Below are 18179 nucleotides of genomic sequence, written 5' to 3' on the forward strand. Positions count from 1 at the left end.
TTCCAGAGAGTAGCTTAGCATAACTGTCCTCTGAGAGTGCCCATGCAGATACCCACAGATTAACATTGGAAAGAGCAGAGGGGATCTTTGGAAGCATTGGGGAAAGTTTTGAGAGCTTCAGAAGAACAGGAAGTCCATAAGAAGACCCTCAGATTCAAATAACCTGGACACTAGGACAATCGCAGAGACTGAGCCACCAACCAAGGAACACACACAGGATTGACCAAGTCCCCACCATACATGTAGTATGTGCGCTACTCAGTCTTCATGTGTTTCCCCCAACAAATGGAGCAGGAGATGAGCCTTTTGGCTAAGATCAAGTATAGAAGATGTCCCTTATGCTGTTGGCCCTCTGACCAAACTGTTCTCCTAAATTGGCTGCCTTTTTCTGACCTCAGTAAGAGAGATATTCCTAACCATGCAGAGAGTTGAAATGCCATTGTTGTTTGATACTCCTTTGGTCCCCATGCTCCTTGTAGAGATAAAAAGAGTTAGGGATAAAGGACTGTGTAAGGTGGAATGGAGAGATGGGACAAAGTGTAAATTAAATGAAAATAATAAGTAATAAATAAACAAGTGGGGGAAATGAACACATACGAATAAATACAATTAAAATATTGAAATCAGCCCATTATTTTTAAATTTTACCCCACTCAATATTTCGGGGTGTAAGCCAAGGAGAAAAGATTTTTGGCTACAATATCACACAAATGACCTCCCACTAAAATTTACCCAGGGTTTATTTTCATCTGAAATGCTGTGATCTAAATTTCCTCTGGCTGCGTACTGTCAACACTCCAATATCCCAAGTCCTGTGAGAACAACTGATAAAGGTAAATGAACAGCTTTCTATGACTTTTGCCATCTCAATTTCTGATAATTTCCACATTCCTTTAAAAGAGAACATAGATTCTGTCCAGCAGCAAAATCACTTGTTAATAATGCTTTTGTGTTTATTTTTATTGTTCTAGCTTGTAACTCTTGGGCTGTGAAGGAATACTCTGAGCAAAAGCATCTCAGGTAATAAACAGATGTTGTGAATGTTTTTTTAGATCACATTTCATCACGTGGGAATTTTGAGTAGAAACTGAAGCTACAAACTGAAGGTAAAAGCATGGGAAACATTGTCTCATGGCTTGCACTCCTGCTGGGTCAGTGTACCATGCTCAGGTAGCTCTCTTATCCAGCCCAGGCCAAATGTTTATGAATATTGTCACTCTCAGGGGAAGACCATTCCCACATCAGTAATCAACACTATCTCACACAGACATAGCAACCAGGCATTCTGATGAGAGCACACCTTCAACTGAGGACCCTTCATATGACTGTAGCTCTGAAATATTGAAATGTTGGCAGCTTCACCTCTATCCTGACTATGTCTCCTTGTGGATTGAGAAGATTATCTCTTCCTTCCCACCTCCTCTCCTAGTTTTCAACATTAACTAGCAATCTCTCTTGAACATAGCAAAAAGGTCAGTAAAAGAGGCCACACTCACCTAACACTATGAAAATCTAGACAGAATACTGTAACACAGAAGTAAACATCCACACAAACAAGACAAACTGAGAAACTTTACCTAGACCAATAATCACCACAAATGCAGCTGCCCAGAAACCAGCATAGGAAGATAAGGAATACCAGCCAGGAAAGTAAGTCACCATCCTCAGGTTCTCACTCCTCTCCTTTCCCACAAACAAACTATTTTGCATCAGACTTTTACATGTTTCACTTTATTTTATAGTTTCTCAGGACATGTTAGAGATGCAGAAGGAAGAGGAAGAAGAAGAAGAAGAAGAAGAAGAAGAAGAAGAAGAAGAAGAAGAAGAAGAAGAAGAAGAAGAAGAAGAAGAAGAAGAAGAAGAAGAAGAAGAAGAAGAAGAAGAAGAAGAAGAAGAAGAAGAAGAAGAAGAAGAAGAAGAAGAAGAAGAAGAAGAAGAAGAAGAGCAAGAACAAGAAGAACAAGAAGAAGAACAATAACAACAAGAACAACAAGAAGAAGGTGGAGGAGAAGGAGAAGAAGGAGAAGAAGAAGAAGGTGGAGGAAGAGGAGAAGGAGGAGGTAAAGAAGGAGAAGAAGGAGGAGAAGGAGAAGGTAGAAAAGGAGAAGGAGGAAGAGGAGGAAGAGGAGGAGGAAAAGGAGGAGAAAGAGAAGAAGGAGGAGAAGAAGGAGAAGAAGGAGAAGAAGGAGGAGGAGGAGAAGAAGAAGAGAAGGAGGAGGAGGAAGAGGAGGAGGAAGAGGGAACAGATCAATCAGCATAAAGGTCTAGAAAATATTTCAAATGAAATCAAAAATGAAAAATTTTCCTAAACCAAAAAAGGTGCTTGTTAATGTTCAATAAGCATTATAAATATCAAACATTGGGAAAAGGGTCCCTTTGCCACATAATAATCAAAACACTAAACATATTAAAGAAATATAAAAAAACTACAACAGAAAAATAATAAAGTAAACAGTAGAATGAGTAATGTATGGAATCAGAACTATGAGATTCATATCTGTCTCCTATCTTTTTATAGATTTAATTCATTACTAATACAATGTTCTCTCTACACGTATTCCTAAAGGCCAGAAGAGGGCACCAGATCCCATTACATATAATTATGAGCCACCATGTGGTTCCTAAGTATTGAACTCATGGCCTGTGTAAGAAGACCCAGAACTCTTAACCTCTGAGCCATCTCTCCAGCCCTGACCCTGCCTTCTTAGTGTATATTGTAAAAGGAAAAAAATAGTATGGACACAGGTGCTGCATAGTCACAGAAACCACCCAGGCTTCTACAAGAAAGCAACTAGTCCAGATGTTTTGGACAGAATTACAATCAGCCATGTTCCTGAAGTTAGTCATTGTTAATGGCCTGAACTATCAAGTAAGAAGCTCCACTAGAAATCTCACAGGAAGTCACATCTGGCTGATGCTTCTGATCCAACCCCATAGTGGACCCAACACCCCAACACCCACTGCTCAGCCACATGTTCCTCCTCATTGTGGACAGATATCCTGTGCTCACCATGTCTGGGTTTATGTGTTTCCATGAGGTCCTCTCACAACAACCAGCAGCAGAGCTCAGAGCAGGACACAGAGAACCGCTCAAGCTTTCACAGCCACAGCAAACACACAGAAAGGCACCTGGAAGATCCAGCCTCTTTGCCTGACTGGCAGGCCTGTCTGGCAGCCTTGATTGGCCAGTGAGTCAAGCCCTCTTTAGGTTAGAGTGTGCTTTCACATCTAGGGACAAAAGTTCCAGATACCAGGAGGGGTTTGCACTCTATAATCATTTGAATTAACATTCCAAGAGGAATCTCACCCCACCCAAATCTTGGGGAGAACTCAACATTCCAGCAAAGGCTGGTTAGCTTCCTGTTCCTCCCCTCTGTGAACCAAGACCCTGCATTTAAGGGGAACTGATTTCAGACCTTGCCTAAGCATTCCTCAAAGCCCTTGTCTTCTTCCTATAATCATGGTGAATAACCTGCAAGGCCCACTGCTCAAGGTGCATTGGAGGTATCAATGTGACTCAGGAATGGATGACTCAATGCATGACCCAGACTATTAACCTTAAGGATGTATTTTTACTAAAAATAGTTTTAGCCAGGCAGTGATGGTACATGCCTGTAATCCTAGCACTTAGGAGGCAGAGGCTGGGGAACTTCTGAATCCCAGCCCAGCCTGGTCTACAAAGTGAATTCCAGGAATGCAAGGACTATAGTGAAAAAGCCTGTCACAAAACAAACAAACACACAAACAAACCACGAGTTTTGTTTATGGCTAAATGCTTGGATCATGGAAACCGAAGCTCCCTTAAACAGATGATAGGTATCAGACAACCTCAGATGAAAATTCAGATACATAAGGGAAACACTGTTGAGCACTATTATTATCCAGCACATTTTCATCAGTGGCAACGTAAAGAAAAAAAAAAAAAAACACAGGTGGATTAGTATAGATTTTTCTAGATAACCCTATCTCAAATCATAGAGAAAATGAATCTTTCTCTTTATATAGAAAGCGTAGTTAACAGAATGTCCTGATAAACTCTGTCAGCCAAGGGAATTTAAATAAATCAAGGACTTGTTAATTTCACATTGCAAGATCTTACAGGGAATACTTAGGAAATTATTACTTTCGATGCGAGTTTCAAAATAGAAAAGTCAAACAAATCACCTTTTTTTTCTAAAATAAAGTAGTAAAAATACAAAAAACCAAAATGACGTTTCCATATATAGGTTGAAAAAGCATCTATAGCCTAGATCAAATGTATATCAGAACATCGCTAAAGATCAAGAGTAAGAAAGGGTTTCTCTATTTAAAAGGTATAATTAAGAAACAACCTCCACAGTAACCAACATTTGAGTTAGGGTTAGGGGATTAGAGGGTGATAGTTAGGATCAGAACAAGGATGGTTAATGTTAGGATGCTTCAGAAATTAAGGGGTTAAGATAGGATTAGAGATTTAGGATAAGACCCAGGGTGAGTTTCAGGGTTAAGGTGGCCATTATTATTCTTGATGGTCTCACTCAATCAATAGTACCCCTATTACACAAAGAAGAAATGTCAGGGTTAGGGTTAGTCTTAGGATTAGGTCAAAGGTTTGTTTGTGGTGCTGTGTGAATTCAGCTTCTATCTTTTCGCTCATCTGTCTTCCTAGTCCTCTTTTTCATAATATCAAATCTTACCAGCCCCCAATGGAAGTAGAAAGTGAGTTTTCCATGACCCTAGAATTCCTAGATGGGAAATATCTTTACATTGTTATAGGGCCCAGTTCACATACAACAGAAGTGTAAATATGACTCACAACATCAGTTTTCCCAAGCTCACAGACATACTGCACCTAAAGAAATTCTTAAGTTTTTTAAAGAATGGCAGTAAAATGTCCTTGTTATTAGTTTGTACTTGCTGATAAATTATTACCTTCTCTGAGGTCAGGACACACCTCATCCCTCCCCAGGCTCTGAAGAGCTTCTTTAAAAGCATAAGCCTAGCAAGGTGATGGTGGTACACACCTGTAATCCCAGTGCTCTGGGCGGCAGAGGCAGGTGGATTTCTGAGTTCGAGGCCAGCGTGGTCTACAGAGTGAGTTCCAGGACAGCCAGGGCTATACAGAGAAACCCTGTCTCAAAAGAAAAACAAACAAACAAACAAACAAACAACAACAACAACAACAAAAGCACACATACACTGCCACCACCACACATACATCACTGGACACTTGTTAACCAGGAGACTGCAGTGAGCTCTGTCCAACCTAGAAGACATAGTGAGTTCTAGGGCAGCCCTAGACTACACAGCATGATCCTGTCTCAAAACCCTTAAGTTAAAACATCACATTCTACATGTATGCTACTCAGAGGACTTCAGTTTGAAAACAAAGTTTGCAGGTGACATTTAGAAATTACCTCAAGTTACTTCAATGCAGCAACCTCTGGACACGGGGCTTGGATTCCTTTCTCAGAGGAAATCTTAAATAACAGTGGCCAAACTTACGACTTTACAGTGATAACTACAAACACAGTCAAAAAATGGGCCAAAGTTTTGCCACTGAGCTAACAGCTTGGCTGCTTAAGTTACCAACCTTCTAAACCCCTCTTGTATCCCTATGGCTTCAACTACACAGGAGGACATCAAGTACAGTGTTTGCACTTAGCAGTTGCCACGTGATCTCAGGTGGTTCTCACTGTTCGTCTATGTCTTCCCACATTTAAAAAGAACCTGGACAGCCAATCAGTGGTGGTACACACCTATAATCCCAGCTCTTGGGAGGCAGAGGCAGGCAGATCTCTTGTGAGTTTTAGGCCAGCCTGGTCTACAGAACAAGATCTAGGGACAGCCAGGACTAATGATGAAACCCTATCTCAAAACAAACAAACGAACAAAAACTCTTGACAAGCATGCAAAATGTCCCACCTGTCTCAAACATGCTCAAAGGCCATCCCCTTACCCATCCATTGAGGACCCATCCAGATCATCTTTCCCCACAGCTTCATCTCACCCAGACAAAACAATATAAAAAAGAAAACAGGTAACCTACTGTGTCCCCCCCAACACACATACAGACAGACAGACAGACAGACAGACAGACACACACACACACACACACACACACACACACACACACATACACACACACAGAGAGAGAGAGAGAGAGAGAGAGAGAGAGAGAGAGAGAGAGAGAGAAAGAGAGAGAGAGAGAGCACCTATCAAAGACTGTGGCAGGAAAGGAAATATGAATATTTAGGTAGAAACATCCAGGGACCATGCCCTCATTATGAAATATTTTCTGTCTCTGAAGTCTCTACTAATGCATCCCATTCTTACCTCACTTGCTCCAACCACATTTTTCTGAGATATTCAAGGGCACTGACTATTCTGGTTTGCTTATTCTTGAGGGGCAGCTAAATCAAGACACTTGATCTCTTTCTGAAGAAACACGCCCTCTTCTTTGTATTTGAGGAAAGTTCTTTCTGAGAGACACCCAATGAATTGAACATATAGTACTATGGAAAGGACTTGCATATTTTGTGTTACTTCAGCAATACTAAATCCTTACAAATGAGCTCTGAGGTAAACTGTGACTGTGTGGTTCCCATGTGGATCCCAGAAACAACAATCATCTTATGTTTGTTTAACTCCTATAGCACCATTTTTGAGGGGAACGGTATTCTTGGCTCCACAGAATTCAATTACCAACCAAATTTTTGGAGTGTTCCTCAATTAGAGGAACTGCCAAGGAGCCTGTCTGAGTACTCTTTCACCACTTCCTCTGGGGAAAAGCTGCAGGCTTCATGGTCTCTTAGACTGCTTTCTGTATACTCTCATTTTTTTTCCTAAGGACTTCAATTTGGGGGACATCCATATTGGTCTACCTCGAAACATCTCACATTCCTTTAGCATGAATGATACCTAGTCCTATAGAATCAGAGATCTTAGCTCTCTTCACATTACTTTCAAAATTAGCACAGCAATGGCCCCCACAAACCACTCAAATTAGCATTCCTTCCTTTTCCTCTCTTCTGCAGAATAGAGCCATATAACTGTTTCCTTGTCAATTAATAACCATCAGCCTCCCATTATACCTGTGGTAATCAGATCTCCTATACTAGAAAATGACTGTAGGGACACATGAATATACAAGAGTGTGTGAGCACTCACACACACACACAAAATACACACACACACACACATACACACTAACACACTGTATATGGAGTGGGATTCTAAAAAACTGTACTCTGAAACAATGGTTTTCCAGTTCACTTAGCATCAAAAACAGACTTTGTCTTGACAGAAAATAAGTCAACATTACACACTTAATGAGGAATGTACGTGAATTGAAGTTTCAGTATGTACCCAGAAATATGAGCAATTTCTTGGGTTCCATAGAATTTTTATTTTCTACATAATACATTTTTTTCTAATAAAGAACAAAATTGGTAGTTAACTTGATGCAATGACAGTAATTATAGAAAAAGGAAGATAAGTACTTAGGTACTTACTGCTTTTCCAGTGGTGAGCCATCTATATTTAAAAGTATGTACTTAAAACACAAAAGGGTAGAGGAAAGAATGATAGAAAAAGTGAGAGATAGTGCCCACAGAGGGAAGAAGTATAGCAAAGGATAATGGCAGATGAAGCATGAGTAAGATGAATCAACATGAAGGTCTAAAAAATATTTCAAATAAAATCATAAATGAAAACTGTCCTAAATTAAAGAAGGTGCCTGTTACTGCCCAAGAAGCATCAAAACTACCAAACAGATTGAGAAAGTGTCCCATTGCCACATAATAATCAAAACACTAAACACATAATTTAAAGAAATATAAAAAAACTACAGCAGAAACAAAATAACAAACTAAACAAAACAAAAACTATTAATGTTTGAAATCAGAACTATTAGTTTCATATCCGTTCTTTTGTTTTAAAGGAATTAATTCATTATTTATACAATGTTCTCCCTGCATGTATTCCTGCAGGCCAGAAGAGGGCACCAGATCCCAACATATATGGTTAGGAGCCAACATGTGATTGCTTAAAATCTGAACTCATGGCCTGTGTACTTAACCAGCCAGAGCACTTAACCTCTGAGCCATCTCTCCAGGCCTATTTTTGCCTTCTTAAAGTATATTATAAAAGACAAAAAGGTTTGGACACAGGTGGTCCCAGAAACCACACATGCTTCTATAAAAAAGTAACTGATCCAGATGTTTTGGACATAATTACAATCAGCCATGATACTGAAGTTATTAAGATATCATGACCTGAACTATCAAGTAAGAAGCACCACTAGAAACCTCACAGGTTGTCACATCATGCTGAGGTTTCCTATCCAGACGAGAGAGGACCCACCACCCAAGGGTCCTCCCTGAGCCTCATGTTATTCCCTATTGTCCTATGCTCACCATGTCACGATTACAGAGTTTCCCTGAGGTCCCCTCAGAGCACACAACAGCAGAGCTCAGAGCAGGACACAGAACCATTCAAACTGCACAGCCACAGTGAACACACAGAAGTGCAAGAAGATGCCACATCTTTGTCTGACTGGCAGCTCTGTTTGGAGGCCTTGATTAGCCACTGAGTTTTACTCCTCCTCAGGTTAAAGTCTGCTTCCTTTCTAGGGCCGGATCATTTCCACATATCAGGAGTGGCTTTCACTCTATTAGCATTTGAAATAAGATTCCAAGAGAAATCTCACTCACCCAGGGCTGGGAGAGGACACAACATTCCAGCTCAGGCTGGTCCACTGCCTGTTCCTCCCCTCTGTAAGCACATGATGCTGTGCATACCAGAATCAGACTTCTGACCTTCCCTGAGCTTTTCTCAAAGCACTAGTCTTTTTCCCATAATCAAGATGAGTAGCTTGCATAGACCATTACTCAAGGTGAGATGGAGGAACCTATTTGATCCAAGAAAGGATGACCCAATTGATGCTGCAGGTTACTAACATTAAAAAATTATTTTTACTAACTAGATTTTTAGCCTGGCAGTGGTGGTGCATGCCTGTAATTCTAGCACTTGGAAGGCAGAGGCAGGCAAAGTTCTGAGTTCCAGGCCAGCCTGGTCTACAGAGTGAGTTCAGGAAAGCCAAGGCTACATAGAGTTGTCTAAAAAAGTTGTCTAAAAAAAATCAAAGCAAACAAAAAAGTAAACCAAAAAAGCCCCAAGAGTTTTGATTATGGCTAAATGCTGGGATCAGGAAAAGTGAAGCTTCCTTCATCAGATGATAGATATAAAACAACCCCGGGAGAAAAGCCAGAAACATAATGGAATCACTGTTGAGCACCATTACTAGTCAGCAAATTTCATCATTGACAAATTAGAGAAAAAAGACAGTAAGATTAGCAGAGATTTTCTAGACCAGCCTTTCTCAAATCATAGAAAAAAACTAATCTTTCTATGTATATAGAAAGTGCAGTTAATAGAATGTCCCAATAAAGGATGTGAGTCAAGGGAAGTTAGGAAAAAAGAAAGAATATAGAAAATAAAAATATTTAAAAAAAGAAAAAAACAGGACTTTTTGATTTCATGTTGCAGGATATTACAGCTTGTCTTTATTATATAGCAGAATTCATAAGAAATAAGTACCTCCTAATGCCAGTTGTAAAGTAAAAACAAAATCAAACAAATCACCTTTGTTTTGTTTATTAAAGTAGTACAAATACAAAAAAAAACAAAAATGACCTCTCCAAATGTAGGTTGCAAAAAATCTACAGCCTAGATCAAAGGTGGATCAGAACATCTCAAAAGATCAAGATTAAGAAAGGGTTTCTCACTTCAAAATGTATAATGAAGAAACACCCCCCACAGAAGCCAGTGTTAGCATTAGGGTTATGGTTAGAGGGTAATGGTTAGGATCAGGATAAGGGTTTTAGGGTTAGGATGCTCAGGAAATTAAGGTATTAAGATCGGATTAGAGATTTAGGATAAGTCCCAGAGTTAGGCTCACTTATAGGTTTAAGTTGGCCACTATTTTTTCTTGATGGTCTTACTGAGTCAATAGAATCACTATTACACAATGAAGAAATGTCAGGGTTAGGGTTAGTCTCAGGATTAAGACAAAGGATTTGCTTGTTGTGCTGTGTGAACTAAGCTTCTATCCTTTCACTCATCTGTCTTCCTAATATTCTTTTTATAATATCAAAATCTTTTCTACCCCAATGAAAGTGGAAAGGAAGTTATCCACGAACCTTGATTTCCAAGATGGTCAATACCTTTGCATTATTATGGGGCCCAGTTCACATACAAAAGAAGAGTAAATATGACTCACAACATCAGTTTTCCCAAGCTCACAAACACACTGCATGTATAGAAATTCTTAAGCTTATTAAAGAATGGCAATAAAATGTCCTTGTTATTAGTTAGAATTTGCTGATCAATTTATTACCTACTCTGAGGTCAGGACACACCTCATCCTTCCTCAGGCACTGAAGAGCTTCTTTAAAAGCATAGGCCTACCCAGGTAAGGCACGCATACACTGCCTCCATCACACACACACACACACACACACACACACACATCACTGAGCACTTATAAACCAGGAGATTGCAGTGAGATCCAGCCAACCTAGAAGACACAGTGAATTCTAGGGCACATCTAGACTACACAGCAAGATCCTGTCTCAAAACACTCAAGTTAATAAATATCACACACTACTCAATGGACTTCATTTTAATAACAATGGTTTGAGGCAACATTTAGAAATTACAGCAAGTTACTTCAACTCAGCAACCTGTGGACATGGAGCTTGAACTCCTTTCTCAGAGTGAATATTAAATAACACTGGCAGGCCTTAGTGCTCTACAGTGATATCTGCAAACACAGTATACAAACTCTGGACCAAAAGTTTTGCCACTGAGCTAACTGTTTGGCTTCTGAAGTTACCACTCTTCTAAACCTCTCTAGTAACACTACTGCTGCAACTAAGCAGTACGACAGCAAGAACAGGTTTTGCACTTAGCAGTTGTCATGTGGTCTCAGGTGTCTCTCACTGTTAATCTATGTCTTCCCGGATTTAAAATGAACCTGGACAGAAAAATCAGTGGTGTACACACCATTAATCCCAGCACTTGGGGGCAGAGACAGGTGGATCTATTGTGAATTTGAGGCCAGCCTGGTCTACAGAAAAAGATCTAGGGACAGCTACGGCTAATGATGAAACCCTGTCTCAAAAAACAAACAAACAAACAAACAAACAAACAAAAGCCCTTGACAAGCATGCAAAATGTCCCACCTTTCTCAGACAAGTTCCAAGGCCATCCCCTTACCAATCCATTGAGTAACCATCCAGATCATCTTCCCCCACAGCCTCATCTCACCCTGACAAGTCAATAGCACTTTAATTCCCAGCAAGCTCAGTGCCTGAGCCTTGGGAGTCACACTTCTGCATTTGACTGAGAGGCCATTCCCACTTCCAAATTTGTTTGTTGTTTTTTTTTAAATAAAAAATATTAAGGTTTTAGTTTGAAAATCAAAGCCTATTCATAGCTTATCTATTTCTGAGGCCTTTAATGGGAAAACAGTCAAAACTTATATATCTTTGTCTTTTCTAGACATCTGGGACATTCACTCATAATTATTTTATGTTAGTTTTCAAAGTTAATAGAAAAAGCTGCCTTATTTCTTGTAAGAAATTTAATTTTAGTGTCTGTCAACATGTTAAATGCACTACTGTTATTTTAAAATATACCTATGCATACGTGAATAAGGCTCAGCCTAAGCTTGCCATATAACCATTCCCAAGGCACTCGATAGCTTATTGGATGCCAGGCTCCCTGCTTAACACATCAACTCCACTATCTCATTTGTTTAACAAATAAACTCTCATCATCTCTGCCACGCCAGGCAAAAGCAGCAGCCATGAAAGTTATCAAAGTGATATCTGGATACTGGTGCTGTATGGAATCCCTAATGCCTAATACAAATGTGTTGTCCAACTCAGCCAATGTTATTGTAAGCACGGTCTCCATCAGCAATGCTGAGGGTACTGCCGTGTCTGCCATCTGTGTGAACAAAACAGGTAAAGCCATGATTAAGTGATGTCAACTTACAATCCTTTCTACAGGGAGATGAACAATATCTTAAGCACCCAGATATTTAATTCTCATCATAACTGTAAATTAAATTTCCCCAAACATGAAGATCAGCATGTCACCAAAAAAGTGAAATGCCTTTCTCCTGAACTCTTAAGACTTGTGGTGGTGGTGGTGGTGGTGTAAATCTTTAATCCCAGCATTCTGTAGGCAGAGGCAGGTGGATCTCTTGTGAGATCAAGGCCAGCCTGATCTATAGAGCAAGTTCCAGAACAGCCAGGGCTACACACACACACACACACACACACACACACAAACAAACACACACACACACACACAAACTGTCTTGAAAATCAATAATAATAATGATGATGGTGATGATAAAATGCTGTTATATATTTTTTCACTGTTTTGAATTCCAGACTCAACAAATGGGCAATTCTAGTTTTCTTTTGTTTTTAAAGGAAGGCAAGAAAGTTCTTCAACAATCCAAAAAGTTTCACCACTGCCTTCCCAATGGCAAAACTGTGTTTCCATGTTGCTCCAAAAGAAAAGGAAGAATACACTCAGACATAAAAAATGGCCAACCTCCACGATAAGAAAATAGAAAATGGGTATCCAGATCAGGACTAGCATGTACCCCCAACAAACACACACACACACACACACACACACACACACACACACACACACACACACACAGTCACACACAGCTCTGCAAGGCCCAGCTTCATTTCAAAATCTCTTCAGTCCTGAACCTTCAACTGCCCCTGTGTCTTCACCTCTCCACTGACCTTTCCTGGCCTCTCATACTGGCAAGGCTCAACTGCTACTCATTTTTATTACCCTTGTCTTAGTCAAGGTTTCTATTCCTGCACAATCATCTTGACCAAGAAGCAAGTTCTGGAGGAAAGGGTTTATTCAGCTTAAATTTCCACACTGCTGATCATAAGTAAAGGAAGTCAGGATTGGAACTCAAACAGGTCAGGAAGCAAGAGCTGGTGCAGAGGCCATGGTGGGATGTTACTTACTGCCTTGCTTCCCCTGGCTTGCTCAGCCTGCTCTCTTAAAAAAAAAATCTAAAAATACCAGTCCAGGGATGGTCCCAATCCACAAGAGACCCTCTGCTCTTGATCATTAATTGAAAAACTTGGCCCACAGTTGGATCTCTTGGAGGAAATTCCCCAAGCTAAGCTCATTTCTCTGTGATAACTCCAGCCTGTGTCAAGTTGACACACAAATCCAGCCAGTACATTTGACCCCTTGTCACTTGACACACCAACATATCACTATTAATCCTATACCCTTACTTTCTTATTCGTCCCTAAGATCTAAATAAATTTCCAAGTCCCATACTCTTTACATATTAAAAATTCAATTCCTTTAAAACGTCCAATATCTTTTAAAATTCAAAGTACTTTAAAAATTCAAATTCTCTTAACTGTGGGCTCCACTAAAATACTTTCTTCCTTCAAGAGGGAAAAATATCAGGGCACAGTCACAATAAAAGCAAAACTCAAACTTAAATGCCTCAATGTCTGGAATCCAACTCAAGAACATCTAGGATCCTCTGAGGGCTGGGTTCATTTCTCCCACTCTGCCCTTTGTAGCACACAACTTTTCTTCTAGGGTCCAACTGCCTGTACTCCACTGCTGCTGCTGTTCTTGGTGGTCATCTCATGACACTGGCATCTCCAAAACACTGCTGTTTTCTGCCATAACTAGGCTTCACATATAGCCTCTCATAGGCACTTTTCATGGTGCCAAGACTCAGCTCCTATGCATGACCCCTTAAGTCCTGGGCTTTCAATTGCAACTGAGATTGCACCTTCACCAAAGGGCTTACATGGCCGGACTCTCACAGTGCTGAGCTTCAGCTGTTCTTCTTGACACCTTCACACCTTCAGAACCAGTACTGTCTGTGTTACACATATGCACATTATCAATTCCAACCACAGCACAAAGTACAACTGTGGTTACTTCTGGAACACATCCTCTGTACTCTCAGAAAACACTTCCCAGAAGATTTCAGCTCAGTGGTGCTGTGCTCGTCTTAATCACTGCTAATTTCTTAGCTCCAGCGAAGGAGCCATCAATAGTCCCAGTAATGCAAAAGGTTTTGCTTTAATAGTTCTAGTATCTTGTTAATCTCAGCTGATTCTTCACCCCCAGCTAAGCAAAAATCACTGAATCTTCACAATCAAAACAGCAACAGTCCTGAAAAGAATCTTAGATTTTCCTTCTGAAATTTCACGAGCCAGGCCATCATTTTCAGAACTCTTCTCAACATTATCATACAAGCTTCTACAGAAAATTCCACAGAGCTCTTAACAACCAATGGTTCTTCTAACCCAAAGTCCCATAATCTTTGCACAGTCCTCCCCAAAACAATGGCCAGGTTCTCACAGGGATACCCCACTAGACTGGTACAAATTTCTCTTAGTCAGGGTTTCTATTCCTGCACAAACATCATTACCAAGAAGCAAGTTGGGGAGGAAAGGGTTTATTGAGCTTATACTTTCATACAGCTGTTCATTACTAAGGGAGGTCAGGATTGGAACTCAAGCAGGTCAAGAAGCAGGAGCTGATGCAGAGGCCATGGAGGGATGTTTCTTACTGGCTTGCTTCCCCTGGCTTGCTCAGCCTGCTTTCTTATGTAACCTAAGAGTACCAGTCCAGGGATGGCACCACCTAAAAAGGGCCCTCTCCCCATGATCACTAATTGATAAAATGTCCCACAGTTGGATCTCATGAAGGCATTTCCCCAACTGAAGCACCTTTCTCTGTGATAACTCCAATCTGAGTCAAGTTGACACACAAAACCAGCCAGTACATTCTTCATACAACATCTTTTGCATCAGTTAGTTAAGTTTAGTTTCTGAAGACATATTAGGGACGGAGGAGGAGAAAGAGAAGGAGAAAGGAGATGAGGAGGAGAAGGAGGAAGAGAAGAAGAAGAAGAAGGAGGAGGAGGAGGAGGAGGAGGAGGAGGAGGAGGAGGAGGAGGAGGAGGAGAAGGAGAGAGAAGGAGAAGGAGAAGGAGACGGAGAAGGAGAAGGAGACGGAGAAGGGGAAGGGGAAGGGGAAGGGGAAGGGGAAGGGGAAGGGGAAGGGGAAGGGGAAGGGGAAGGAGGAGGAGGAGGAGGAGGAGGAGGAGGAGGAGGAGGAGGAGGAGAAGGAGAAGGAGAAGGAGAAGGAGAAGGAGAAGAAGAAGAAGAAGAAGAAGAAGAAGAAGAAGAAGAAGAAGAAGAAGAAGAAGAAGAAGAAGAAGAAGAAGAAGAAAATCAATAAATATTTCCACTGAAATCATAAATGAAAACTTTCCTAAACTAAAGAAGATGACTGTTAATGTACAAGAAGCATCAAAAATACCAAACAGATTGGGAAAGTGTCTTTTTGCCACATAACAATCAAACCACTAAACATATAATTTAAAGAAATATAAAAAGAACTATAGGAGAAAAAATAACAAACTAAACAGAACAAAAATTATTAACGTATGAAATCAGAACTATTAGATCCATATCCATCTTCTTTTTCTAAGAATTGAATTCATTATTTATACGAAGTTCTCAGAACATGTATTCCTGCAGGCCAGAAGAGGGCACCAGACCACATTACATATAGTTATGAGCCACCGTGTGGTTGGTAAGAATTGAACTCATGGCCTGTGTAAGAATAGCCAGAGCTCTTAACCTCTGAGACATCTGTCCAAGCCTAACCCTGCCTTCTTAATGTATATTATAAAAGACAAAAGGTTTGGACCCAGGTGCTGCATAGTCACAGAAACCACCCATGCTGCTACAAGAAAGTAAATAGTCCAGATGTTTTGGACAGAATTACAATCAACCATGATACTTAAGGTATTTAGATGTCATGGCCTGAATTAGTAGGAAAGAAGCAGCAATAGAAACCTCACAGGAAGTCACATCTTAATGATGCTTCTGATTCAACTCCATAGAGGATCCACAACCCCAGCACCCACTGCTCAGCTGCATGTTCCTTCCCATTGCGGGCAGATATCCTGTACTCACCATGTCTGGATTTCAGAGCTTCCCTGAGGTCCCCTCACAGCACACGACAGCAGAGCTCAGAGCAGGACACAGAGATGCATTCAAGCTGCACACACACAGGGAACACCTCAGAAGCAGAAGGTGAGGGCGAGAGTGAAGAAGATCAATCAGCATAAATGTCTAGAAAATATTTCCAATAAAATCCTAAATGAAAATTTCCTAAACTAAAGAAGGTACCTGTGTAAGAAGAGCCACAGTTATTATAAATATATAACCAGAGTTAATGGAAAAGCATCCAAAATACCAAACAGATTAGGGAAGATCCCTTTGCTGCACAATAATCAAAACACAAAACATCTAAAGTAATGCAATATAAAAAATACTACAGAAATAATTAACAAAACTAAAGGAAAAAAAAATCAAGTTAGCCTGGGACCTAGCCCCGCCCAACCTACAGCCCTTGACCCCAGCCACCTGCAACTTGATCATTTATGTTCCTTGGGAAAGCGCCAGCCCAGACCTCTGTAAACTCTACCAGGTCTTTGTAGTTTCACAGCCTGGCCTGTCTCGTTAAGGAACCGGACTCAGTTTATTGGCCTGTGAATTCCCTACCTGTCTCAGCACCTCACAGGCAGAAGTGAGGGCTGGGCGCACAGCCCAGTGATCCAGGGTGGCTAGGCTCATCTTCTGTTCCCACAGGAAGGTCGTGCCAGGAGGCCACTGTCCCCACCCGGAGGGGCACAGAGGGTTTGCACTCTTCCCCACGGTAAATTTTCCAGAGCGGGAAGCCTGCACCCCTAACAGCTAGCCCCTGCTACACACACACACACACCCACACACACACACACACACATACAGAGGCACATTAGCAGAAGTCAAGATGGCAACACACAGTCTCACACCCGTCAAACAGTCTCTTGCGTGCTCTCACACCCACACATACCAGCACATGAACTCACGAACCAGACACAAGACACAAGCAGACACACTGACACAGGCCCCCACAGCTCCCTAGACCTCCCCGAGGCAGGCTAGAGAGGTGGGTGGTGGCTGGATTCTTCGGGGACTCCTCCCACGGAGAGGGAGTGGGTGAGGGAGAGGGGTGGAGTAGCCTGGTCCACCCCCCTCCCTGCCTGGGCAAGGTGGGAGCCAAGTGCGGTGTTGGATCAGGATGGATGGGTGGGACGGATGGGTGTTGGAGGCCATCCTGGGCTTGGTGCAAATGGAGACGGGCTCTCCCCTCCAACCCTCTGCCAGCTAGCCAGCCAGCCAGCCCTGCCTGCAGGGAGGTGCGGTGTGGTGTGGTGTGGCGGTGCCCACTCTGAGGGCTCCGGGAGCCAGCGGTGATGGGCGATACAAGCCTTGTCCTATGCGAGGAGGACGAGGGGGGGTGGGGGGTGCTCTTTCCCGCGTGTGGGGTGTGGGTGGGACTGGACTGCCCTGAGCCCGGGTCTCTGGTCCCCGAGGGGCCGGCCGTGGTCGTGACAGTGACCAAAAGCAAGAGAGGACACACCGGGGCGGAGTCCAAAAAGCCTACAGCACCCGGTATTCCCAGGCGGTCTCCCATCCAAGTACTAACCAGGCCCGACCCTGCTTAGCTTCGGAGATCAGACGAGATCGGGCACGTTCAGGGTGGTATGGCAGTAGATGATGGCCGCCGCTCCGGGAAGCCCCAAGAGCCTGCTGCTGTCGCTCGCCCTCCGCCACTGTCAACGCTGCCCCCCTGCCCCCCTGCCTCCCCTGCCCGCCCGCCCGACGCTGAGCCCACCTGAGCCCAGGGCCCCGCAGACACACGCACTGTACCGCAGCGCACACCAAGAACCACAGGCAGGCACGCACGCACGCCACTCGGCCCGGCCCGAGCCCCACCCACACACGCCAGCCCTGGCTGCCAGCCTACAACCTCCACGAACCCCTTCAGCCCTCCTCCGCCCGCCCCGATGGAGCACGGGCCCAGACAGTGAGTGCCAGCCTTGGCCCCACGGAGAGCTCTCCTTCTCCTGCTGCTCCCCTCCCCTCCGCTCCCCTCCTCTGCCCTCCCCTCCCCTCCCCTCTTCTCTTCTCCCCTCCCCTCCCCTCCGCTCCCCGAAGGTTCTTGGACCAGCATCCTCACCCACCCACCCACCCACCCACCCGTGACCT

At 42.5% G+C, this 18179-nt stretch overlaps 1 non-coding gene across 1 annotated transcript; it reads right to left on the minus strand.

Annotated features, from left to right (window-relative positions):
• Positions 1 to 17567: 17567 nt before the first annotated feature.
• Positions 17568 to 17686, minus strand: LOC127664321 (5S ribosomal RNA). The gene has a single exon (XR_007973167.1). It is a non-coding gene; the product is annotated as a 5S ribosomal RNA (ribosomal RNA).
• Between the last annotated feature and the right edge of the window lie 493 nt (positions 17687 to 18179).

The sequence above is a fragment of the Apodemus sylvaticus genome, chromosome 13 (assembly GCF_947179515.1).
Source record: "Apodemus sylvaticus chromosome 13, mApoSyl1.1, whole genome shotgun sequence".
Taxonomy (NCBI): Eukaryota; Metazoa; Chordata; class Mammalia; order Rodentia; family Muridae; genus Apodemus; species Apodemus sylvaticus.